The sequence below is a fragment of the Mauremys reevesii genome, linkage group 1 (genome assembly GCF_016161935.1).
Source record: "Mauremys reevesii isolate NIE-2019 linkage group 1, ASM1616193v1, whole genome shotgun sequence".
NCBI classification, from domain to species: Eukaryota; Metazoa; Chordata; order Testudines; family Geoemydidae; genus Mauremys; species Mauremys reevesii.
In genome coordinates this window covers 305,136,869-305,163,654 of record NC_052623.1, presented here as the reverse complement: position 1 = coordinate 305,163,654, position 26,786 = coordinate 305,136,869, and the positions used below count along the sequence as shown (strand labels likewise).

At 40.3% G+C, this 26,786-nt stretch overlaps 2 protein-coding genes across 12 annotated transcripts in view; one reads left to right on the top strand and one right to left on the bottom strand.

The window, feature by feature from the left end:
* The window catches only part of LOC120386205 (P2Y purinoceptor 1-like), a 56,630-nt gene extending 55,536 nt beyond the window's left edge, over positions 1 to 1,094 (bottom strand). The window contains exon 1 of the transcript XR_005589586.1: positions 988 to 1,094. The gene's annotated coding sequence lies outside the window, so the exon portion shown is untranslated. The remainder of the gene's footprint in view (positions 1 to 987) is intronic.
* The window catches only part of TMEM117 (transmembrane protein 117), a 326,908-nt gene that overhangs the window by 96,589 nt on the left and 203,533 nt on the right, over positions 1 to 26,786 (top strand). The window lies entirely within an intron of this gene.

Below are 26,786 nucleotides of genomic sequence, written 5' to 3'. Positions count from 1 at the left end.
TGATAAGCTAAAACGATTGAGCCCTTTTAAGTCTTTCCCTCTAAAGTATTTTCTCCAACCCATAGATCAGTTTTGTGGTTCTTTTCTGCACCCTCTCCAATTTTTCAACATCCTTTCAAAAGTGTGGACACCAACACGGTATGCCACATTCCAGTGTGAGTTTCACCAATGTTTTATATGGAGGTAAAATCATCTCCTACTCACTATTCCCCTGTTTGTACAGCCAAGGGCCACTTAGCCTTTGGGGCCCCAGCATTGCACAGGAAGCTCATGTTCAGTTGCTTGTCCACTAAGATCTCTAAATTCTTTACAGCGTCACTGCTTTCCAGGATACAGTTCCCCATTCTGTAGGGATGGCCTACATTCTTTGTTCCTTAATGTATAACTTTGCATTAGCCTGTATTACAAATGCATTTTTCTTGTTTACATCACTGTCCTGTCCCCATCACTATTTACCACTCCGTCAATCTGTGTGTCATCTGCAATTTTTAATCGGTAGTGGTTTTATACTTACTTCCAGATAATTGATGATCATATTGAATAGTGTCAGGCCTAGTAATGACCCCTGCAGAACCCCACTAGAAACACGCCCCACATATGATGATTCTCCATTGACAACTACTTTTTGAGATCTAGCCCACCTCAGCCCCTGCCCCAGGAAGAGGTTGGCGCCCTGATTCCACCATTGCATATCCTAGGCAGAGCATACAATAACCCTAACAAAATCTGTATGATTATGGAGTGTCTGTTGTCTTCCCTCTGGATCATCCTTCCAAGAGCTTCTTTAATAAGAATCCTTTAGATAGGTCAACATATTCTGCCAGTCTGCAACAAAATGACTGGCCATCCAGATGACCTGATATAGTGGATGTAGCCAGTCCTCAGTGCACCAGAAACCACATATCTCACTGCCTGAAGCTCGGGAATGGGCCAAATGTGCTAATGTCCTTTCCTACCTCTAAATTCTCTGACCCCCAAAAAACTGACCTTCTAAATCCTGAATGTGCCAATGGCATTTTCTGCTAATCCTGGAGCCATGGTTCCACAGTCAGTGAGTCTCAGCTGGCAAATGTTGCGAGCTCCTGGAATCTGGCCTCCTAAAACTGAGACAGAGCATTGACAATTCTGTTATCTATACCAGGAACATATACTGCACAGAAAAGAATGTTTAACAAAAGGCAATGCAATACAAATGTCCTCACCTGTTACATTACCCAAGCTGATTTAGTGGCCTGTTGATTGGCTGACATACCAAAAATGAAACCATTTGTTTCTGAATTCCTCATCCCCAGATAGTGACCATCACCTATACTGGCAAAACCTCAAGAAAAATAATGTTCCTTATTATACCCTATGCTGCCCACTTGTATGGCCTCTTCTGAGCACACCACTGTCCTTTATAATACATTCCAACACCTGTTCCCCCAGAAGCATCCAATTGATCCGAAGCTTCATTCCTAGTACGCAATCGGATCACCAGATTGATATCCCATTAAATTGTTCCAGAAATTATACTGAGACCTCAAGTCTTCCTTTCTTCATTTCACTTTGACAACTGATGAGGCTTCTGGACTCCAAAGGTGGCAGCTGACTGATGAATACAAAATGCTCTCCCTGGTGCCACTATTCTACACACAAAGTTTAAGTACCTAGTAACTACTTGCACCTGTTTTAGTGTAATTTTCTTAACACTTTGGGTTGCCTTCATCAATAGTTTATCTAACCTATCCATGGGTAGCCACGATACACCCTGCATTATAGCCAGTTTGATTCCCATACATGTTAACTTTTGGGTTGGGTCTTAAATGGAACTCAGTCCAGAGGGCCAGCGGGACCACCAGTAGCTCTGCCATCTCCTGAAGAGCCCTCAATAGGTGGGTGCATTCACCTGACCCAAATCCTATTTCAAAGAGACCATAGAGATAGCCATGTTCAAAGAATGTGACTACCACTGTACCAAATAAGGAATAATTAGCATAACTGAGGGTCAGTATTGTCATTTACACAGGAGCTTTGAGGATAAAATAGATGGTGGATAATTCTGTACTTTTCTTTAGCTTTTTTTAGGCACAATATCAAAAGGGGATTTCCTCAGGTCTAGGATCAATAATTTCAAAAGCATCTTAACTATACTTTACCTCCTAAAGGGGACAAGAGACCCCCAAAAGCCTGGGCAGAGGCTTAAATTAATGGGGGTAAAGTGGGGGGCCAATCAGCTCCCTGCTTCTCTCTGGCTATCCAGTGGGAAGCAGAGAGCCCCTGGAGGAGGAGGAGGAGCCTAGCCCAGCCTTCCCAGGCATATCCCTTCTTTCTATATTATATTGAGCTGGCATATTCCACTGCCAGCTAAATCAACCATCCCACCTGGTGAGAATGGGCTGGATAGCATTTGATTGGACACTAAATACACTTCCTTTAATTTTTTTCAGCTCCTAACTATGTAAGAAATGCTTAGCCAGAAAGTTGAGCACTAATAAATAAGGTTGCTGGATACAGCTGGGAAAAACCCAGCCCAATGATATTTATTTGTTTTTTCCCCCAGGGGATTTTATTGAATTTTCCATTATTTTTAATGTCTATCTCAGCCTTAAGTATTTACATGACTATAACATACTGGAAAGCTTTTGTTACAAAAACATTAGGGTCTAATTTTAAACTGTGAATTAAAACCTTTAAAAAGTTCAAGGATGGTGATGAGGCCATTAGATGATGACTCCAGAAGGATTTTGTCTTCAGCAAAAGTATTTCAAAACATACTGAGAGGCAAAACTCATTGGGTCATATATATGTACTTGTAGCTTGCCAGCCCTCAGTCTGGATTCGGCTGTAGTCTCTTTGAGTCTCTTGCCCCTGGCCCCCCTAGAGGAGCCCCCACTCCTGGGCAATCTCACAGTTCTCAGCATGAGATCACTTCACTCCTGAGGTCTATTCATTGTCCAGCTACAGTTCACTTGTCTCTAATCCCTGGAGGCACTCCCTGGGTCCTGCCACAGGTCACTGGCAAGAAGCATCCCACCACGGCCCCTCACCTGTATGAAGCTTATACTGTCAGTCTGCTCCAAATGGGGGGAGATGGGGAAGGAAAGGCCAACCTCAGGCTGGGCACCCTCTACTAATGGAGCTCACAAGCACTTGCTGGCAACCTCTTTGCTCCTGGGAAAACTCCTCCCCCTGGCCTGTGGTCAGTCTCACCTGATTAAGCTCCATGTCTGCAGGAGGAATATGTTCACAGGTGTGCCTAATTGGTGCTGCCTTTCTACCAGTGGGAAGGGGGGGTGTCTCCTCCCAGTACTCCTCTGTCTGTATTCATCTGTTGACTCTTCTCTTACACTTAGATAGTGAGTTCTTTGGGTCAGGGGCCATCTTTTTATTCAGTCTTTGTACAGCACCTAACACGATAGGGTTCTGATCCATGCCTGGGGCTCCTAGGTGCTACACAATAATAGAAATAAATAATAAATAATAATGAATAGTGAGCCAATGAAAGTGTGAGATCACAGTGGGTCTGCTTTTAAAATTGGAGCTATACTAATTTACACTCACTGAGGATCTGAGCTATGGCATATAGAATTATAGAAGTCTGCCTCCCTAGAAGATTTCTGCTGATAAATGTGTTTCTAAGTTGACAACATTTCATGGTATTAAAGGCAATTGCTTACATCAGAGATCTGTTAGTAAAACTAGATCTGAACAATGCTTTACTAAGCATATTAGTCAGTCCACTTTCAAAAAAAGGTCTCAGATTCAGTTGGAGAGGGATTGCATATCACTAGACAGTGACAATGTAATCTTTTTTAAAATTATCAGGGATATTCAGAATGCTTCTGTTTCCTACAGTAAGTTACCTGAGACGGCTAGATGTGAGAGTGTTGATACTGTCAGCAATATTCAGATTGCTACTGCTTCGCACATATTAAGTCTTCTTTTATTTTTGGCAATACATTTTCTAATGTTCTTAGAAATTCAGATAACTGAAGAGACTATCATCTTATTTCTGTAGTACATGTTTATATAATGCTCCTAATAGTGAGTGTATGGCCTCCATTTATGTGATTTAGTTTGGATAAACAGCATGCTCTGACTAGGGGACAATACTCTCCTTTTCTTAGTTCCAGTCATACTCCTAATGAATCAATGGGAGTTTGGCCTTTGAGTTCAACTGGTTAAAACTGAGATTTTCCTATTTATCACTACAAATCCTGAGGAGCCTCAAACAATGACTATAAAATAATAATTTTACCAGCTGCTGAACACAGCCATGTGCGAAGGCAGAATGTGGCATTTGGTTAATGGTAACCCTACATAACTGGTCAGAAATAGATATGAAGCAATAGAGACTTTAAATAAATTAAAATAAAATAAATTCCTTTCATTACAAAATTGTATTGTTCCCTAAAAACATATTTACAGCAGAAATACAGTATAACTAGGTTTGGTCTTCAGACATCTGTATTAAAATCTTATCTTAATTTCATTTTTAAATGAATTTGTGGAAATCTGTTGATTCATTGACCATGGTTGGGAATGCTGAGTCACATGTTTATAGATTTAGGAGTTATTCTAGGGAAATTGTCTCATCTCTAGTAATAGATATAATCAGATACAGAAACGTACATATGCTGCTTCAATTGCATCTTCATTTCCATCCTTAAATCTTGTCTGAATTTTTATATCAGACACTTGGATTATTATACAATCTAGGGACTCTATCAATTAATTATAATGAGGTATAATTAAGTATATTTCTGATGTTCTTGCATTAATATTGAACAATTCTTTTTTGAGAATTAAGACTACTCTGCAAATTTCAGGGCAGATCTTCTGCATTTGCAAGTTGCCATAGCTCCATTGAAGTGGATGGAGCTCTGGAAATTTACACCAACTAAAGATATGCCCCTTTGGCTTTTGAAAATTTAAGTTCAGGTTTTCCAAAATCTCTCAAATGCTCTGTTTTCTAGGACAATAAATTTAAGCAGATCTGCCAGCATGCGCTCTCTCTCTCACATACACACACAGACACACTATGCACATATATGCAGAAAATATACATACCAAATAGCTTGATTAGACACTTAAAATGCAGCTTTTACCAGAGCAGCTGAATGCAGCCAAAATTGCAAAGAGCAAACAAACCATCCAAAAGGGTGCAGTCTCCTCTCCCACCTTTGTTTCATTACATGTGTGCATGGAATTGTGCATGGTGTCATACTGTCTGGAATGGCTTATAACTATGAGTGCCTACCTCAGGGCAGACACCCAAACTGGTGGTATGCTATGATTAGATTTCATCAACCCAGTAACAAATGTGAACTCCCACATCACTATAACAGTCTATCTTGCCACCCAGGCAACCTGGACCTAGCAATCAATGACCACTTACGCCAAAAATCACAAAGTATTCAAGTTGTTTCCAGTGTCCAGAGACCAGTAACTTGCTTCAGATCAATTGGTATCTTAGATCTGACACCAAAGACAAGGTCTGTAGCCAATCCGGTAATAAACTATCAAAACGTTTATTAGCTAGGAAAAAGAAATGAGAGATATTTACAGGTTAAAGTAAGCAAGCATATAACACAAATGCACTGCAGTTTACATCCTAAGAGTGACAGAGTTGTAGTGATCCTGTCAATTCAAAATGTTTACAGGGCAGAGTCAGATTGACCCTGGGGATCTCTGCTTTAGTTTAGTGTCTCTGGCCCTGTGAGAGCTCAGACAGCAAAGAGATGAAAAATCTTCATGTCTGCTATTTTGATTTCCCTCTTCAGCATTCAAATTGATAGGACCAGGCCTTCTGCACATATTTCTCCATGGGTGGATGGGGCAATTAACAAAGCTTTTGTCTTATGATGGCCCATTTAATTTTTCATAGTGCTCTTTTTTGGGAGGTGGGGGGATGATTTCTGTGCCTGGGTTCACAAGTTTAGAGCAAACATTTTCAAAGCTATAAAGCAAAATTTACATACTACCCTATCACATGGAATACAGACATTGCAAGTGAGATTAATTTACAAGTTTTTCATAGACTCTAAACACTAAATACAATCTTATAGATTAATACCTATTTTGAACAAAACTAACACACAGGCAAGCTGGTTTGGTTTCCAGCTGTGAGTTTGTCAGTTTTTAGCTAAATGCCTATGGCCTTGACCAGAGCTGGCACTTGGTTTATAATAATAATAATAATAATTGGAGATATACCAATCTCCTAGAATTGGAAGGGACCTTGAAGGGTCATTGAGTCCAGCACCCTGCCTTCACTAGCAGGACCAAGTACTGATTTTGCCCCAGATCCCTAAGTGGCCCCCTCAAGGATTGAACTCACAACCCTGGGTTTAGCAGGCCAATGCTCAAACCACTGGGCTATCCCTCCCCCCAAGCAGCATCACCCCCCACAACACAAAACTGGTGTAGGAAGGGGTATCACCGATGCTCCTGAATACACCGCAGGGTTCCCCTATTCTGGATAAGGCATCAGCCACTGCATTTTCTTTCCCCTTGATATGGACTATTTCCATGACTCCTGTAGAGCCAGACTCCAATGCAATGATCTAGAATTGGTCCCCTTAGCTTGGTGTAGCTATATGAGAGAGGAATGAGCTGTCAAAACCTGAAATATTATATTACACAAATAAGGTTTAAGTTGCTTAACAGCCCAAGGGATGGCATAGTATTCCCGCTCAATGTCAGTGCAGTTCTGTTCAGGGGTGGTTAGTTTTTTACTCAAGAAGGCAATGGAATGCCTCTTCTTTCCCACCCTATCCTGCATTAGCACTGCACCCAACCCAAAGTTAGAAGCATCAGTACAGAGCATAAATAATTTGCTAAAATCAGGGCTGACCAAAACAGGTTTTTTAGACAAAGCCTCTTTTATGTTCTGAAAGCCTTTTTCACAGGCCTCTGGCCATACTGGTCTTACTTCCCCTTTTTGTAAGGTCTATTATGGGGGCTACATAATAGACCTTATGTCTAAACCCCGTTACAAACCTCTGGTAATAGTTGGTCAGACCCCAATAAAGGATTGGACCTGCTTCTTGGTTTGTGGGGAAGGCCAACTCTTAATAAATTCTACTTTTAAAAGGCCAGGGTGAACAAAACCACTGCCCACCCTGTGTCCTTGGTAAGATACTTCTGCAGGCTCCATTTTGCATTTGGAGACCTTGACAGTGAGGTTGGCTTACTTAAGACTTTGTAACACGATTCCCACATGATTCAAGTGGTCTTGCCAGGAGCTACTGAAAATAATCAAGTCATCTATATAGGCCCTGGCAAAGCTCTATAATCCTTGCAACATTTCACTGACAAGCCTCTGAAAGGTAGCTCCTGTACTGATTAATCTAAAAGGCATAACCCTACATTCATATAAGACAGATTCAACTATAAAAGGGGATTTTTTCTTCGGTATCACTATCTGAGGGAATTTGCCAGCGGTCTCTGCGGTATCTGGGATAGTGGGGTATTCAGACCCTGCTCTTTGGTCAAAGTCTATGTGCAAAGCTCTCGGTTCCTGAACTGAGGATTTCTTTTTATGGGATATTCCCCTATTTTAGTATCAAGACTTTCATATCACTGCAGTTCACTCATTGTAATCTTTAACCCTTAGAAATTCTCACATTTAAACTTTTAACAGTGCTGGAGTTATGATCTATAAACTCAATTGACCTGTGGCATGTGAATCCTACCAAGACTAGGTCAGTTGCCATGTGTCTGGAATGGCTCATGACCGTGAGTGCCTACTTCAGGACAAACTGTCAAAACCAGGGTAGACACCCTAAATGGGGGTGGTAATGTTCTATAATTAAATTTCACCAATCCAGTAACAAATGTGAACTTCTGATTTACTGTGATGGGCCATCTGCCCCACACTGGTGAAGAAAAGGTTAAAAGCAGCCCTAGGGAGGCTGCACAGCAGACAGCCAGTCAGAGAGGGACTGCAATGAGCAGCCAATCAGGGCAGAACAGGCCCATATATAAAGAGAGCAGCAGGGCAGAGGGGGTAGTTCCCTCTTGGGATCCCTGGGAGAAGGGATTGGGTCCCTGATGGGCTGAGGGAAATGCCAGCACCCTGGACAGAGCAGAGCAGAGCAGAGCAGAGCAGAGCAGAGCAGGGCTGGGCTGGATCAAGGGAGTGAGCAAAAGCTCCAGCCTGACTGGCTGACAGACTGAAGCCCTAATACAGGGGCAGAGAAGCTGCTAGAGCTATGGGGAAGTGGCCCAGGGAAATGGATGGTGGGGGTTGAAGGAGATATAGCGCGTGGCTGCCGCATAGAGGGTCCCTGGGTTGGGATAATGGGTGGACTCAGGTCTCTCCTCCCCACTTGCCATGGAGGGGAGTGGCCAGTGAAGGACTGCAGTTTGCCACCGAGGCAAGTGGCTAGAACCTTGGACTGCAGTTGGCCATGGAGGCGAGTGGCTGGACAGAGGACTGCTGTTCCCCCAGAAAGGGGTGGGAGAATGGAATGGGGTATAGCTGAAGGGCTGTGTCCTGAAGAGGACACCGTGATCCTTGAGATGATGTGGGTTTGGAGCAGAAGTGATGGCGGCGAGACACCACTGGAGGAGGGCACCATATGAAAAGATTGAGCTAATTCCCAGAAAGACCAGCAGGAGTGATAAATGGTCACTTACACCAGAAATCACAAAATATTCAGGTTGATTTCAGTTCCAAGAGACCAGTCACTTGCTCCAGATCAGTTAGTATCTGAGATCTGGCAATAAACCCAATGCCTATAGCCAATTCTGTAATAAACTATCTAAAGGTTTATTAACTAGGAAAAAGAAATAAGAGATTTATTTACATGATAAAACAAGCAAGCATATAACACAAATGAGTTGCAGTCTAAATCCTAAGAGTGACAGCGTTGTGGTGATCTGTCGATTCAAAATGTCTTTCAGAGCAGATCCAGTAGGATGTGTTTACATGTGCAGGGGGTGGGCTGGAGCACAGGCCAGCCTGATGGCAGAAAGGGGAAGCTCAGAGAGCACGCACAGAAGTTCTGTACTAGTAAATGGGCACGGCTGCTAGCATGGAATGTGATCTTAGTTACTTTTTAAAAGAATGTCGATATGATACTTTGAGTTCACATACAACTGCACTTATTTGGTGCCCAGGATTTCCCTCCATCTCTTGTGGACTTTTTTCCTAAGGTTCTTTGAAACTGTTCAGTCATAAGTGAAATTACCTTGTTCTGCTCTTGCTGAGGGCATTCATTGTTCAATATTTGATTTTTTTTCTTGCTCGCTAGTGCACAATAGATCTCTCCTGTTTGTTCTTTAGTCAATAAATAAAAGTGGCGTTTACCAAACAAGTTGAGAGTCCAGCATTTTTCATTTTCCAGAGAGCATTCAAACATATTGCTGAAGAACCGTTCATTGGTTTTCAAAACATTGCTTGCCGAGATGTGAGCTTCTTTAGACCAGAAAAGCTCTTTAAGCTCAAATGCTTGTCTCTTTCACCAACAGGATTTGGTCCAATAAAAGATATTACCTCACCTACCTTGTCTCTCTAATATCAGGTATGCAGACACTGGCAAATAATAGTTTTAATAAAAAACTGTCACTGTTTTGTAGATGAGGGATAGCATAAAAGATTCAACTTTGGAAGAATTTTTTTCTTTAAAAGAAACATTGTTGCCAGCAAAGTCAGCAGCAGGTGGGTCCGCAGGTTTGTGGATGGAGTGTACTTTAAAAGACCACTACATTATGTTAACAAGTTTCAAAACCTTTCAAAGAGTCTTCTGGTGATTAACAGTGTCTGTCTGATTTTTGGCTTGTGTTGGATGTTTTGAATGGACTGCACTGCTTTAGTTTGAGGATTTAGTATGGAGCTGGGCTAGGATAACTCTTACGTTGGTGCCCAGTCTATAAATCAATATAAACAAAAGGTCCATTAAAAATCTGAACACAGTTTTTGGGTTCTTTCAGGTCAGAGTATTAGACATGCGTTGGCTTGTCAAATATAATGACATAATAAAGGAAGCTGCTATCTAAGAGTTGACATTAACATCACATATGTATAAAGTCATATGGAACACATATCAGAATGTACTTTAAATCATTCTCCCTCTGCTACCCTCTCAAACAAAAGGGAAAAGTTGGGCAGAAAAAGCTTTGAGGTCACAACGTTTCTGGCAAATCATCCCATCAAAAGTTTCCTTCCATATGTAGTGGGCAGATGGTGTAGTCAGATGTTGGCTGTGTGTGTGTTCTCTCTATGTGCTACACTGGCTCTGGCCAGATAACCTGTACAGCAGGTTCTGATCGAACTGCACAATAACCACAGACCCGTTCAGTAGCAAAGGCACTTGACCAGGTTCATTGTTAACGAGGCACAGTCCTATTATCCTGTAGACTCTACAGGACCACTAACACATGTATGCCTGTCACAATGGATGAGCTCAGTCTGTGGAAGGACTTTCTTCTGCCCCCTAGGTCAGCCAGACTTCATTTTATACATCAATACAAACAAGTTACTTATTGCCCCGCTGACATGGTCAGTCACCACCCTCTGACTTGGTTAGTTACCACCCATTACCTTGTGCATGTTGGTTTGATCAAAACATCTCTATCCATCACACTGTCATCCTGACCTTATCTCTAAGAGGGGGTCACTATATTCCTGTATCATTCTCGGGGAGTGTCTCTATCATACTTGGTATTGGGGTTTTCTGGTCCCATCCTTCTGGAATGTGTCTGCATGAGTGTCCTGTGCCTAGCTTTTCTCAGGAATGAGTGTGTTTATGCAATACCAGCCCTGTTCTTGCCAGGTTCTGTGAGCCTGCACGCAGGCAGAGCCTGACTTCTGCTCACAGTCTGTCTTGCTAACTTTGCTTTATATTAGCAAAGCTTGACCACTACTTTAGTTTAGGCCTCTGATACAAGGGCTTATGTTTCAGGCTCTCTTTCTACTACAGATAGCATGATGACCTTCCAAATCTAAGAATACCCTAATATCTGAAGAGAAATCTAGTACATTTGGGCATTCACAGGAGGCCAGTGAACTCATATCAAGGGCATGATGCTCCCCAACCCATCCTGCATTAGCCAAATCCCTTCCTGCTTTTGAGAGAATCCTTGTGGATTTTCAGGAAAGAGTGACATCAACCACAACCAACCATCCCCTCAGACAAGCAAACCAAGATCCTTCAGTGGGTAGATTGGCTGGAAACTCTGCAGTTGAGGATCTGGCCCTCTGACTTTAAGTTTGTACAGTTTCCAAATCCCAACATGGAAAAGCCTGCAAATGGTAGCATGTGGCCCCATGTGTATTGCTAGATATTAAGTTATGGATTCATAACAAACATAAGAACGGCCATACTGGGTCAGACCCCAGTAGTCCATCTAGCCCAGTATGCTGTTTTTTGACAGTGGCCAATGCCAAGTTACTTGTGGGGGAATTCTGCGCCACTGGACATGCACAGAATTTGTGTTCCCCACAGATTTATTTGCTTCCCTGCAAAAAATGACTCTCTGACAGAGAAGCGAAGGGAAGCCACAAGAGTAGTCATGTGACCCTCCCCTGCAGTATGTTTTGGATGCTTAGGGCCGCGGGTAGAGAGGTAAATCACTGTAGGATGGAGGCAGGACTGGGGAAGACCTGGCTGGTGGCTCCTACCCTGCACTCGGCTCAGCTGCTAGTCCTGGCTGGGGTGGGGAGAACGGGACTTCCTCTTCCCCTGCATGGCATCCAGAGCTGGGTCAGACCCACCCCCAGCTGTCTCCCCCAGCTGCAGGAAGCTCTGCAAACTCCCCCCTTGCAATTCCTGCACCCATCACTCCTCAGCTGCAGGAGGAGGGATCCCTGTACAGGGAGCTGCTCCCCCATCTGCAACCCCTATGCATCTAGACTCCTTCATACCCAGACCCTTCCACCAAGCCTCACCCCCCGCTGCACTCAGAAACCCCACATGAGCCCTGCTCCCCTGCGCCTGGACCACCCCAATGAGCCACCATCAAGCTCACTTCTTCCATTTCAAAAGTTACTAATAAAATATTCATTAGAATAGAGAATGTTCTATGTTCTCATGATGCTGTTAAAACATGAGGGGGTGTGTAATGCAAAACACAACAGAATGTAGCAAAGAACATGGGAGTGAGTGACATTATTATAAAATATGTAACTGAGTTGGAAAAGTGAATTATGAGTAATGAATAAATGAAAGATCTGGTAATGCCACATAAATATTCTTACAGTTTGTACTAGCAAGCTTTTCATCTGGGCTCTCTCAACAACATTTACCACCAATTTGTTATGAACACTTCTCTCCCCCTGCCTTGTTTCCTTCAGCTGATAATGCGGATCAGAGAAAGCAGATGTACAGTACAGACATGAGATGATGGGAATGTAAAGTGAGGTTTTGAAAAGTCTGTTGTAGTGCATTTAGATAACATTGCGAATTCAAAGGAATTCTTGTATTTTCACTGTTGTGTATCAGAGGTACCCCTCCTATCCAAATCCCTCCTTTTTTTAATAAGCTTGTATGAAAGAGGAAAGACCTATTTATAGCAAAAGTCTACTTTTTTATTATTCATTTGTTGACTTATATAGCACTTTTGACAGCTCTGACTAGGTGTTTTCCATCAAATATTTATTATTTTTTCCTAGTGTCCTAAAATAATGGCTCAATGAGCCATCAGTAACCTGCCCCTGAAGATGTAACCTGTCATTCATACAAATAAAAGAGAAACTAAATGTTCACTCAAAAGCCTGACAGAACATAAATCTTGTTTTCTCTCTAATATATAAATATACAACACAAACAACAAAATCCTATAGACATTTAAAAACCCTAACTAGTTACACATATGCCTCCAAACATCTCATTTATATCTTGTTTGCGACCAAATGTACACATGCTGTGGTTTCTATTTTATAAATCATGTATGAAACATAACACCATTTTTATTGCATGTCATTGTGCAGATATATAGTATAATTTTCATTTTTGTCAGCAGAGAACTAAATGACAGCCAAGTGCCTGCAATGTGTATAAAGTAACATCTTGTTATGGTCTGCGGGTCCCATGTGAGAACTTGCAATGCACTCATTAAAATTACAGCAGCAGAATAGCCAGAATAAATTGCCACCAAGCATTTGACTATGACACTTATGTGTGTTTTCTCTTGACATGTCAATAGACATGTCACTGTAAATTATCCATGAAGATCACAGTGACATCATTATGGACTTCAGTTAGTGGTCCAGCTTCCTACTTAGCTACATGGTCATAGTGGTCAAATAAGAGGGGATTGAGTGAGACTAGCATAGGAGTAGTTATATGGCTGTGATATGACAAATTTGAGACACTTACAGTACTGAGAGTCTCCAGGGATATGCAAAGGGGAAAAATAGGGCAGTGGGTGTCATTCTAATTATACTCAAATAATGCAAATGTAAATTCAACTCAAACAAGTATTAAATTAAAAAACAAATAATAACAATGCAGATCAAGGTTAAAATGAATATTTTACTGATTGTGTTTCAATTATTCCAGAAAGTAGGTATTTTAAATCTGTGTTTAATATTTTTTTAATGTATAATGTTTGGAAATGTTGGGGGTATGGTCTGATTTCTATTTGTTGTGGTAATTCCCAATGTCTTATGCTTCTATATGATAAATTTTAAGGCCAGAAAGGACCATTAGGGTCATCTAGTCTGACCCTTTACATCACATCAGCCATAGAATTTTACCTAGTAATTTCTGCATCCGGTGCATAACTTCTGGTGGAGCAATAGCATATCCTTTAGGTAATGGAGAATTCACCACATTCCACTGGTTAATTATCTTCACTGTTAAACATTTGTGCTGATTTCCACTTTGCATTTGTCTAGCTTCAACTTTCAGCCACTGAATCTTGTTATGCCTTTGTCTGCTAGATTAAAGAGCCCTCCACTATAAGAAATCTCCCTATGCAGGTACTTAAAGATGGTAATCTCTTAACCTGCTCTTTCATAAGATAAATAGATGCAGATTCTTAACTCTGTCGGAGTAAGGCAATTTTCCAGACCCCTGTCATTCTTGTATCACTTTTCTGAATACTTTCCAATTTTTCAACATCTTTTTTTTTTTTTATAAAGTCTGAACACCAGAACTGGGCACAATATTCCAGCAACCATCAGAGGTAATACCAACTGCCTAGTCCTACTTAATATTTCCCTGTGTATACAGTCAGGGATTGTGTTGCCCTTTTAGCTAGAGCATCACACTGGGAGCTCATGTTCAGCTGGATATCCACAAGGATCCCCAAGTCACTGCTTTCCTGGTAGAAGTCCTCCACCCTGTAAGTGTGACCTACATTCTTTATTCCTAAATTATTAATTTGTATTTGGCTCTATTCAAATGTTGTTTGAATGAGTCTGATTTACCAGATTACTCTGTGTTGCTGAACTATCTGTCACTACCACCATCTATTTCTGTGTCATCTGCAAACTTTACCAGCAATAATTTTATATTTTCCCCCAGATCATTGATTAAGATTTTTGAATAGCACTGGACCAAGAATACACCCCGTCAGGACCCCACTACAAACCACGCCCCCCCTGCAGTGACATTTACCCATTAACAATTATTTTGAGATCTGTCGGGTAGTCAGTTCTTAATCCATTTAATATTTAACTATGATTTAACTATAAAATTTCTCGATTAAAACTTGGTGCTGATGGCACAGCTGAGTATGGAACCCAGGGAACTTAGGGCTTAAGGAGGGGAGCGAAGAGCTGGAGAGAGAGGAGGAGGACCGGGATCCGCATATATACCAAGTAGCAGGGAAATAGGACATAAATCAAAATCAACAAACATCCATCTATCCCATCTGTGTCCCCCTACTGCCCACCCACTCAAAAAATTTTCAAAATAAAAAAAAAAAGTTAAAATGAGGGGTTAGTTAGACAAAAGTTAAAAAAAACATTGAAAAAAAAAACCCTGCAAAGAAAGTTGGCCCCTTTAATAACAGCCCAAAATCAAGGCCCCAAAAAAAGTAGAAAAAAAAAAAAAGAAAAAAATAAAAAAGAAAAAAAAAAAACCAAAAGAACTAAAAAAAAAAAAGAAAAAAAAAAGAAAAAAAAAGAAAAAACAAAAAGAAAAAAAAAAAGCACAAAAAAGGAGGAAGAAGCAAAACAAAGTAAAAAAAGTGCAAGAGTGTAATAAAAAGAAAGAAAAAGAGAAGTAGCCAAAAAAACAAGCAAAAACTCAAAAAAAAATTTAAATACACATGAAAACAAAGAGCAGAAAAACAAGCCCACAAAGCCTTAAAAACAAAAAAAAAAAAAAAAAAAAAAAGATGAAAAAGTCAGAAAGGAGAAAGAATGAGGATGGAAGATCAGAGGATTATTGGGGAGCTGACAGGAGCTGAGCGAGGAGGATGAGCTGGCTTTTGTAGGTGACAAATAACTCAAATCTGAAATTGAAGTATCAGTAGAGGGGAGGATGGAATTGTTTTGGAATGAATTAATAAATCAGTCATTAAACTGAAAGAACTCAAGTTCTGAAAGAACTCAAAGGTGAAAGAAAGAACTCAAATGTGAAGTTAATAAACTGTCCTTTAAATGCTTAACTTTTACTAGTACTTAAGAACTAGCTAATGTAACGCCAAAATTTAAAAGGCTCTAGGGAATTTAAAAAAATTACAGACCGGTAGTCTAATACCAGCCACTACAGACCGTAAGTGAAACAAAAGTAAAGAATAAAAAAAGAGAATAAAAAGAAAATAATAAAAGAAAAATATAAAACAACACAAAATAAATAAAGAGGAAGCTTGTGTCTAAAATCTGTCTTAGAATCTATTGTCTCAACATCAAACAAAGGGGATCACAGGTGGACAGTGTGTGGACAGTGATTTAGTGAAACTTAGAGGTCCCAAACAAGAAAACAAGGCTTTAATTAAAAGGTAAAAAACGAAAATGAAAAAAAAATTCATCATGGATAAAAGGAAGTGGAAGGAGAGGGAACAAAGGGTAATTAAGGGTAAGGGAACAAAGAATGGGAATAATGGGGAATGAGGGGGAGGACTAGTGGTGTTCCTGTTCCAATCCTCCTATCCAATCTATCATAATTTAAATGAAGAATCTGAAAAAGGCAAGGTGGAGGTTTGCAGGTGACATAGAGAACTAAAAGAACTAACTAAACTACTAAGATTAGAAAAGACTAAAAAAGAAAGAAAAAAAAAAAAAAAATGAAAAAACAAAAAAAAAAAAAAAAAAATAAAAAATAAAAAATAATGTAAAGAAAAACAAAAAAAAAAAAACAAACTATACAAAAAAAATAACTATACATATATGGGGGCTAGGCAAGGAAAAAAAGAGTTAAAAGGATCTTGGATAAGATCTGATAGTTCTCTGTGTGCAGAAGTGTCAGAAAAAAAAAAAAAAAAAAAGCAAAAGGAAAAAAAAAAAGGGGAAAGAGAATAAGAGAGAATATATATAAGAATATAATTATATATTATTGCCCGCATAACCCCATCCATCTCTGTGTGTGTAGATGTGGTCTCTTCTCACCTCAAAAAAATATTCTTTCACTAGAAAAGGTTCAGAAAAAAGAGAAAAAAAATTTAGGGGGTTTAGAGAAGGAGAAAGGTGAGGAAAGAGAAAAGATTAGGAGCTTGGAAAAGAGAAAAGAAAAGAAGAGAAGGGGGGACATATAAGATATATAAAATGATGAGAGATGAGTGAGAAAAGAAAATAAGGAATTATTATTTTATTCAATACACAAACTAGGAAGAGGGGGAAAAAATGAAATTAATAAGCAGGCAAAAAAAAAAAAAAGAAGTTTTCTTTTCTTCTTCGCACAGCGCACAGTCAACTTGTGGAACCTGAGAGGAGAGGAGGTAAGGAACTAGACTATAAAATAATTAAAAAGGACTGATAATGCTATGTCCATATATAAAATGGCTATTAGCCAGGATGGGTAAGAATGGTGTCCCTAGCCTCCTCTGTCTCAGAGGATGGAGATGGATGGATGGAGAGAGATCATTGATCATTTTGCCTGTGTAGTCCCTCAGGGGGGGGGCACCTGGGCCACCACTGTCGGTAGACAGATACTGGGCTAGATGGACCTTTGGTCTGACCCGGTACGGCCTTTCTTATGTTCTTATGTTCTTATGTTCTTATGATTGTATCTTATAACAAGGAGTTTTCACTGACTAGTATTTAAATCTTAGTTGCTGAAGTAGTTATTCTCTCAGATTTACACCAGGGCTGTTGTTAATGACGTGAGTTAACTGCAATTAATCTAAAAAAATAATTGCAATTAAAAAAATTAATGACAATTAATCACGGCTTTAATCACACTTAAAAAATAGAATACCAATTGAAATTTATTAAATATTTTTGGATTTTTTCAAATATATTGATTTCATTTACAACACAGAATACAAACTGTACACTGCTCACTTAATATTATTACTTTTGATTACAAATATTTGCTCTGTAAAAATGAGAAACAAAAGAAACAATATTTTTCAATTCAGCTCATACAAGTACTGTAGTGCAATCTCTTTATTGTGAAAGTGCAATTTACAAATGTAGATTTTTTTTGTTTTGTTATATAACGGCACTCAAAACCAAAACAAGACAAAATTTTAGAGCCGTTTAGTCCTACTTCTTGTTCAGCCAATCGCTAAGACAAACAAGTTTGTTTACATTTATGGGAGATTATGCTGCCCACTTCTTATTTACAATGTCACCAGAAAGTGAAAATAGGCATTCACATGGGACTTTCGTAGCTAGCATTGCAAGGTATCTATGTGCCAGATATTCTAAACATTGTATGCCCCTTCATGCTTCAGCCATCATTCCAGAGGACATGCTTCCATGCTGATGATGCTCATTAAAAAAATAATGTGTTAATTAAATTGTGACTGACCTTCGTGGGGGAGAATTGTATGTCTCCAGCTCTATTTTCCCCTCCTTCTGCCATTTAAAAGAATCGTTATTGAGGTTGCAGGAAAAAATCCCAATGTGTAGAAAGAATAGTAAATATGGCAGGCGACCAGCTTGGCTTAACAGTGAAATCCTTGCTGATCTTAAATGCAAAAAAGAAGCTTACAAGAAGTGGAAGATTGGACAAATGACCAGGGAGGAGTATAAAAATATTGCTCAGGCATGCAGGAGTGAAATCAGGAAGGCTAAATCACACTTGGAGTTGCAGCTAGCAAGAGATGTTAAGAGTAGCAAGAAAGGTTTCTTAAGGTATGTTAGCAACAAGAAGAAAGTCAAGGAAAGTGTGGGCCCCTTACTGAATGAGGGAGGCAACCTAGTGACAGAGGATGTGGAAAAAGCTAATGTACTCAATGCTTTTTTTTGCCTCTGTCTTCACAAACAAGGTCAACTCCCAGACTGCTGCACTGGGCAGCACAGTATGGGGAGAAGGTGACCAACCCTCTATGGAGAAAGAAGTGGTTCAGGACTATTTAGAAAAACTGGATGAGCACAAGTCCATGAGGCCAGATGCGCTGCATCTGAGGGTGCTAAAGAAGTTGGCAGATGTGATTGCAGAGCCATTGGCCATTATCTTTGAAAACTCATGGTGATCAGGGGAGGTCTCGGCTGACTGAAAAAAAGGATAATGTAGTGCCCATCTTTAAAAAAGGGAAGAAGGAGGATCCGGGGAACTACAGCCTCACCTCAGTCCCAGGAAAAATCATGGAGCAGGTCCTCAAGGAATCAAGTCTGAAGCACTTAGAGGAGAGGAAAGTGATCAGGAACAGTCAGCGTGGATTCACCAAGGGCAAATCATGCCTGACTAACCTAATTGCCTTCTATGAGGAGATAACTGGCTCTGTGGATGAGGGGAAAGCAGTGGATGTGTTATTCCTTGACTTTAGCAAAGCTTTTGGTACAGTCTCCCACAGTCTTCTTGCCAGCAAGTTAAAGAAGTATGGGCTGGATGAATGGACTTTAAGGTGGATAGAAAGCTGGCTAGATCGTCGGGCTCAACAGGTAGTGATCAACGGCTCCATGTCTAGTTGGCAGCCAGTATCAAGCGGATTGCCCCAAGGGTTGGTCCTGGGGCCGGTTTTGTTCAATATCTTCATTAATGATCTGGAGGATGACATGGACTGCACTCTCAGCAAGTTTGCAGATTACACTAAACTGGGAGGAGTGATAGCTACGCTGGAGAGTAGGGATAGGATACAGAGGGACCTAGACAAATGAGAGGATTGGGTCAAAAGAAACCTGATGAGGTTCAACAAGGAAAAGTGCAGAGTCCTGCACTTAGGACAGAAGAATCCCATTCACTGTTACAGACTAGGGACCGAATGGCTGGGCAGCAGTTCTGCAGAAAAGGACCTAGTGGTTACAGTGGATGAGAAGCTGGATATGAGTCAACAGTGTGCCCTTGTTGCCAAGAAGGCTAATGGCATTTTGGGCTGTATAAGTAGGGGCATTTCCAGCAGATCGAGGGATGTGATAATTCCCCTCTATTTGACATTGGTGAGGCCTCATCTGGAGTTCTGTGTCCAGTTTTGGGCCCCACACTACAAGAAGGATGTGGAAAAATTGGAAAGGGTCCAGCAGAGGGCAACAAAAATGATTAGGGGTCTGGAGCACATGATTTATGAGGAGAGGCTGAGGGAACTGGGATTGTTTAGTCTGCAGAAGAGAAGAATGAGGGGGGATTTGATAGCTGCTTTCAACTACCTGAAAGGGGGTTCCAAAGAGGATGGATCTAGACTGTTCTCAGTGGTACCTGATGACAAGGAGTAATGGTCTCAAGTTGCAGTGGGGGAGGTTTAGGTTGGATATTAGGAAAAAATTTTTCACTAGGAGAGTGGTGAAGCACTGGAATGGGTTACCTATGGAGGTGGTGGAATCTCCTTCCTTAGAGGTTTTTAAGGTTAGGCTTGACAAAGCCCTGGTTGGGATGATTTAGTTGGGAATTGGTCCTGCTTTGAGCAGGAGGTTGGAATAGATGACCTCCTGAGGTCCCTTCCAACCCAGATATTCTATGATTCTATGATATATTTCATGTTATAGTAGTCTCGGATGATGACTCAGCACATGTTGTTCAGTTTAAAAACACTTTCACTGCAGATCTGACAAAACGCAATGAAAGTAACAATGAGATTTCTAAAGATAGCTACAGCACTCTTCCCAAGGTTTAAGAATCTGAAGTGCTTTCCAAAATCTGAGTGGAATGAAGTATGACACATGCTTTCAGAAGTCTTAAAAGAGCAACACTCCAATGCGGAAACTACGGAACCCGAACCACCGAAAAAGAAAATCAGCCACCTGCTGGTGGCATTTCACTCAGATGATGAACATGAACATGTGTCAGGCTGCACTGCTTTGGACTGTCATTGAGCAGAACCTGTCATCAGCATGGACACATGTCCTCTGGAATGGTGGTTGAAGCATGAAGGAACATATGAATCTTTAGCACATCTGGCATGTAAATATCTTGCAATGCCAGCTACAACAGTGCCATGAGAATGCCTGTTCTCACTTTCAGGTGACATTGTGAACAAAAAGCGGGCAGCATTATTTCCTGCAAATGTAAATTTGTTTGTCTGAGCAATTGGCTGACCAAGCAGTAAGACTGAATGGACTTGTAGGCTCTAAAGCTTTACATTGTTTTATTTTTGAATGCAGTTATTTTTTGTACATAATTCTACATTTGTAAGTTCAACTTTCATGGTAAAGAACTTGCACAACAGTATTTGTATGAGGTGAATTGAAAAATACTATTTCTCATTTTTATAGTGCAAATATTTGTAATAAAAAATAAATATAAAGTGAGCACTGTACACTTTATATTCTGTGTTGTAATTGAAATCAATGTATTTGAAAATCTGGAAAACATCCAAAAATATTTAACAAATGGTATTCTATTATTGTTTAACAGTGCAATTAATCATTAATCGTGATTAGTTTTTAAAATCATGATAGCCCTAATTTACACACTTTTTTGTTTTGAAGGATAGTGTTGCACTGCTGCTACCCTCATGGTACCTTTTTGGAAGGTGGACTTCAATTGTTGGAGATCTCAATCCAGTTCCTGTTGGTACTACTCACATATTTAAAGTTAAGCACATGTTCAAGTGACTTGAGGGACTGGGGCCAAACTTCTTGGAACTTTGAAGTATTGAGCCCTCAGTGAAGGACTCTATATCCACATGCTCTTCTTAAGTATTTCCAAACAGGACTCCTCCCTTGTCTCGTTAAAGAGCTGGTTTTCTTTTTTCTAAGGCAGATAAATCCTGTGTGCAGCATACTCTTAAGAATGGCACAGACTAAATAAAGAGAGACCAGTGTTATAAAAAATGTTGGACTGAGAGCCTTAGAAATGTGAAGTCTGCCCTTTCTGGCCATTGGAGTCAATGGAGCTATACTAATTTACACCAGCTGAACATCTGCCCCAGCGTATCTATGTAGTTTTGAGTTCATTGACCAGCTGGACAACCAGATGTTTTGAATATATCATCTAGAGAAAAGAGTTGTTACTGCTGGAGATATCCATTTCTAATATATGCTAATTTTTTCAATACTATTCTCTGTATTCTGTAATGAAGATGATACTTTACCAAACTACATGGCAGCAGATGAAACAAAAAATGTCCTGTCTTTCTAGACAGCAGTAATTAAAATATCCTCTTTTCAGAATCTGAACACTATCCACTGCTTGTTTAATCTCCTCCTCTGCGTAGCACTTCTCTTTCTCCCTGAATCTGTTTCTTTTCTCTCTTCTTTTCAAATTCAGAGACACTAACACACTACAAAGAATATTTCCCATTATGAGCAGCTGTTGCACTTGTTTTCAAACAAGTATTTCAACTACTTGGAGATGTAGACACACAATGATCCCTTGTTAGTGATCAAATTTTGCAGGACGTGAGGACAGACTAACAGACAGTTAAGGGAATGTGCTGCTATTATGGTAGGAGAATACTATTTTGTGAGTGCCGCTTTCATTCTGTGGAATGATGGTGGTTGTTGTAGACTACAGGTATGAAATAGATATGCTAAACATTGTATGCCCCTTCATGCTTCAGCCACCTTTCCAGAGGACATGCTTCCATGTGGATGATGCTCATTAAAAAAATAATGTGTTAATTAAATTGTGACTGACCTTCTTGGGGGAGAATTGTATGTCTCCAGCTCTATTTTCCCCACATTCTGCCATAAATTTCATGTTATAGTAGTCTCGGATGATGACTCAGTACATGTTGTTCAGTTTAAGAACACTTTTAAAATATGTCAGAGGGATAAACACTAGCTAAATATATCAGAGGGATAAATGCCAGGGAGGGAGAGGAATTATTTAGCTCAATACCAATGTGGACACAAGAACAAATGGATATAAACTGGCCATCAGGAAGTTTAGACTTGAAATTAGATGAAAGTTTCTAACCATCAGAGGAGTGAAGTTCTGGAACAGCCTTCCAAGGGGAGCAGTGGGGGCAAAAGACATATCTGGCTTCAAGACTAAGCTTGATAAGTTTATGGAGGGGATGGTATGATAGGATAGCCTAATTTTGGTAATTAATTGATCTTTGACTATTAGTGGTAAATATGCCCAAAGGCCTGTGATGGGATCTGAGTTATTATATAATACACAGCTATACCTAGCTCATAGGAGCAGAAGGGACCCTGAAAGATCATTGAGTCCAGCCCCTGCCTTCACTAGCAGGACCAAGTACTGATTTTGTCTCAGATCCCCCTAAGTGGCCCCCTCAAGAATTGAACTTACAACCCTGAGTTTAGCTGGCTAATGCTCAAACCACTGAGCTATCCCCCCTAATCACCCAAAATTGCCCTGTTCTGTTGATTTCCTCTGAAGCATCTGTCAATAGCCACTGTCAGAAGACAGAATACTGGGCTAGATGGACCATTGGTCTGACCTCATATGGTCATTCTTATGTTCTGAAATTGCAAGGTGACAAACTGCAGCATAAACCTACTGGAAAAAAAAATTAGACAACCACCATTCTCCTGAACCAATGTGTGGAATAAATAATTTGGGTACAGGGTTATCATGAAAATCTTCCTGTCACTCATTATCTGTGTCTCTTTCATTTTACAGCCAATTCTAGGGATTGTAGCATTAACTTGTTCACATCTTGATTGGTAGTATACTTGCACATTTTGGTGTGTGTGTGTGGTAGTGGGGGGAATGTAGAGTATAATGTCAAGAATCTTCTTCTATGAGATTTCTAAGGAACTGCAAGCCACACTAGAAACCTATTCCTTTGACCATCTGAAGAACACAATCTTTTGTGGACTTAAAATGATTTCAAAAGAGATGGATATTGGCTTCTATTAAGTTGAATTAGTTGACTCCATGTATGAAACAGATCTTGACTAGAGGTGCTCTCTTGCAAGACAATAATTGTTTATTAGCCCTGGACATAAAGGGCTTTTTCCTTCCAAAGTCTCTAGTCTAGACCAACATATTCCTCAGATGTAGCTAGCCACCTTTTGTCTAGCTAGACCAGCAGGATAAAAAAGGAAGGTCAGTTTAGTCATTATTCTAATCAGCCTTTTCAATATCAGAACCTCTCTACTTGCCATTTAGCAATATAAGGAGGAAAGGGCTATCATGATGCTTTGACTTCTGTTCACAATCTTCAAGTGTCATTACTTGTTTGGGATGAGAGACTCTGCATGTATATATATACACATGTACATCATTGATATGTAATTCACTTACAGCATTTGTTTCCAATTTTTTTATCTGCAACCCACCAAATGATTAGAAAAAAAAAAGTCATCTCTCAACTCACCACATCCTACTATATCCCACAATCCTTTGCAGATGCAACAAATTGTGAAATTCAGATTGCAAGTTCACATCTCCTGTATGCCTTCTAAATACTTAACCACCAGCAAATAGTTAATAAAGCCAATAATCAAATAAAACTATCTGAAAATTAGTAAAAAACGTTTGACACAAGATACTTATAAAGTTTAGATTAATAAGGTGTCATGATCAAACAAGTTCAAAAAATTCATTAAGTGCTGTGCCTGCTTTAATAAGCAAAGATGTTGTACCTGAGGCTCAGTGTTTGCCAGGCAAGAGCAGAGGTCATCTTCAACAGAGAGGTGAGAGAGAGCAGGATGTGTTTTAACAGCAATGAGTTCTTAAAAACAAAAAAGGCAAAGCAAAAATGTCTGATTCACAGAGCTAAGTCATGACAAAAGGCACAAGTACTCTCAAAGCTTTACTTAAAGTTCTGGGTATTTCTCCTTCACAGACATCCAGGAGTTTGAGAAATGTTTGGTGGATAATTTAGCTTCAGCAAGTAGTCAATAAAGATTTCAACCTTATCAATCAATGAAGATTTTCATGTTCTGCCCCTGAAACGAAGCACTGAGAGCAAGCCAACAATGACCAATGAAGTATTCAGAAATGGCAGAGCTACAATCAGTAAGGGGGAAAAAAAATTTGCATCCTCTGAGCTCAAACAAGAAATTTGAGATTTTGCCATGGGAAAGCCAATTAACTTCTAAGAGGAGCTGCTGAAGCTAAGTGCACTTTTCTCTTACATAAAATAATAAAGACAGATACACTGTCTTGCCCACATGCTCAGGGTTTAGCTGATTGCCATATTTGGGATCAGGAAGGAATTTTCCTCCAGGGCAGATTGGTAGAGGCCCTGGGGGGTTTTCACTTTCCTTTGCAGCATGGGGCATGGGTCACTTGCTAGAGGATTCTCTGCATCTTGAAGTCTTTAAACAATGATTTGAGGACTTCAGTAGTTCAGACGTAGGTTAGGGGTTTATTACAGGAGTGGGTGGGTGAGATTCTGTGGCCTTCGTTGTACAGGAGGTTGGATTAGACGATCATAATGGTCCCTTCTGACCTTCAAGTCTATGACAAAATAGCTTTCATATCACCATAAGGGCAATGTTTTCTTCTTGGTGCCATCTGTGAAAACTTGTAGTTTGAAGATTAAACATTTGTGATAAAAAATATAAATATCCTCCCCATTTGTGTGGGAGGTGTTATTCTTTGAGTTTTATAAATGAATATTACCCTTGTGCATAACATATCATAGTTGACTATAATTTGAACAGTGTACATGTTTTACTGAAGATGTCTAACATACTTATTTTATAATGGAGTTTGATTATGTTTATATCGAATTCCCCGTCACAAGGAACCATAATTAGAATTTAATTTGTTATCCTTTAGTAATGTACTCTGGTGTTGCTGTCAGTTAACTGAATGCAATTAATTCATTAGGTAAAAATGACAGAATTGTAAATCAGATGGACATAGATAGGGAGAGTAACAAAGTTTGTGGGAGACTGAAACAATTATAGCTTAATTCTAGAGGTCAGAATTTTTTTCAGCTGTTACTTGTGTTGAACATTATTCTAGAGCTCCAGCTGTGACATGTCTATATTGAATTCTGAACTCCATTTTGTATTGACTTCCATTTTGTGTGCTAAATGACTTTTGAGGTTCTCTCTTGAAAAGCCAGCCTGACCATGACAAGGCTAGTGTATTCCAGACACTGCCCTGCCAGGGAGGTCTATGAGACAGCTCAGAAAGAACTATCAGTGAAAGAGCCATTAGAGACCATCAGCTTTGAATGACTCTCAATGACTGGCCCACCTCAGAAGACTCGTTTTTCATTTGGGACTCACATGGCAAGGGGTTGGAATTTCTAGTTTGGAACATAGTAAACCAGGGACAGAGACTGTATTTAAAGAGGGATACTTTATGAGAAGGGGAGGTCTTCCAGTGCCACATGCCAGAAGACTGGGCTGAAGAGCGAGAGAAGGCAGCAGGGAACATGCCTTGCCTGAACTGCTGACCTGACCTCAGACTCACAGAAGGGGTGAGATCAGACTAAAGTGGGGTTTGGTGGTGGGTGCAGCTCAGATCTGCTTTAATTTTCAAAGAACTATAACTCTTTAGTACTTTAAGAGCAAAAGTGTCTGTGGTTAAGACAGAGGGGTAGCCGTGTTAGTCTGGATCTGTAAAAGCAACAAAGCCTGTGAATTGGCACCTAACAGCGGCAGCATGAGCTTTCGTGGGTGAATACATCTGAAGAAGTGGGTATTCACCCACGAAAGCTCATGCTGCAAAACGTCTGTTAGTCTATAAGGTGCCACAGGATTCTTTGTTGCTCTTGTGGTTAAGACATTATTTGCAAAGCCTGTGTTCCTTGTTTGACTGCTACATGGTCCCTGTAGGGGTTAATCAAGAAGCCCAGAGTGCCAAAGTGAAGTGGAACTCTGAGGGAACACGTCTAAGCTACTTGGAGTTCCAGAGGGCTGAGGTACTGGTTTTGGGGTTTAAGGCAACTGGGCTGCAGAGCCCCACATTCCAAAGAAGGGTGGCAGACACAAGGGCTGTAGCTGAGTGTGTGCCTAAGAGACCCAGAGCAAAGAACTGTGACCCATCCCTGCCTAAACTCCCCTTGGTTTAGGAGCACATGGGATCTAATGACCATCCAGAGCAGGGGCTGAGTCAGGTTGTTACACAAGCTATATGCACTAGTGGCAAAACCTAATAGACCACTTCATACTTATTAGCTTTCAGGTTTAATAGTATCTTACTTCCTGAGTAAACACTGGACGTCTGCACTCTTCATGTAGGGTAGCAGCATAGAGGGAACCCAGACCCACCCTCTATTATGGGTTTCCAGCACTGGTACCCTAAATCACTGGGCTATCAGCCTCTGTATCACAAACTGCCTTGCTGTCTCTTTCCTGGGGCCTCTTCCTATGTATTCAGCCATCTCTCCGTATGAGGAGAGATTAAGAAGACTGGGACTTTTCAGCTTGGAAAAGAGACGACTAAGGCGGGATATGATTGAGGTCTATAAAATCATGACTGGTG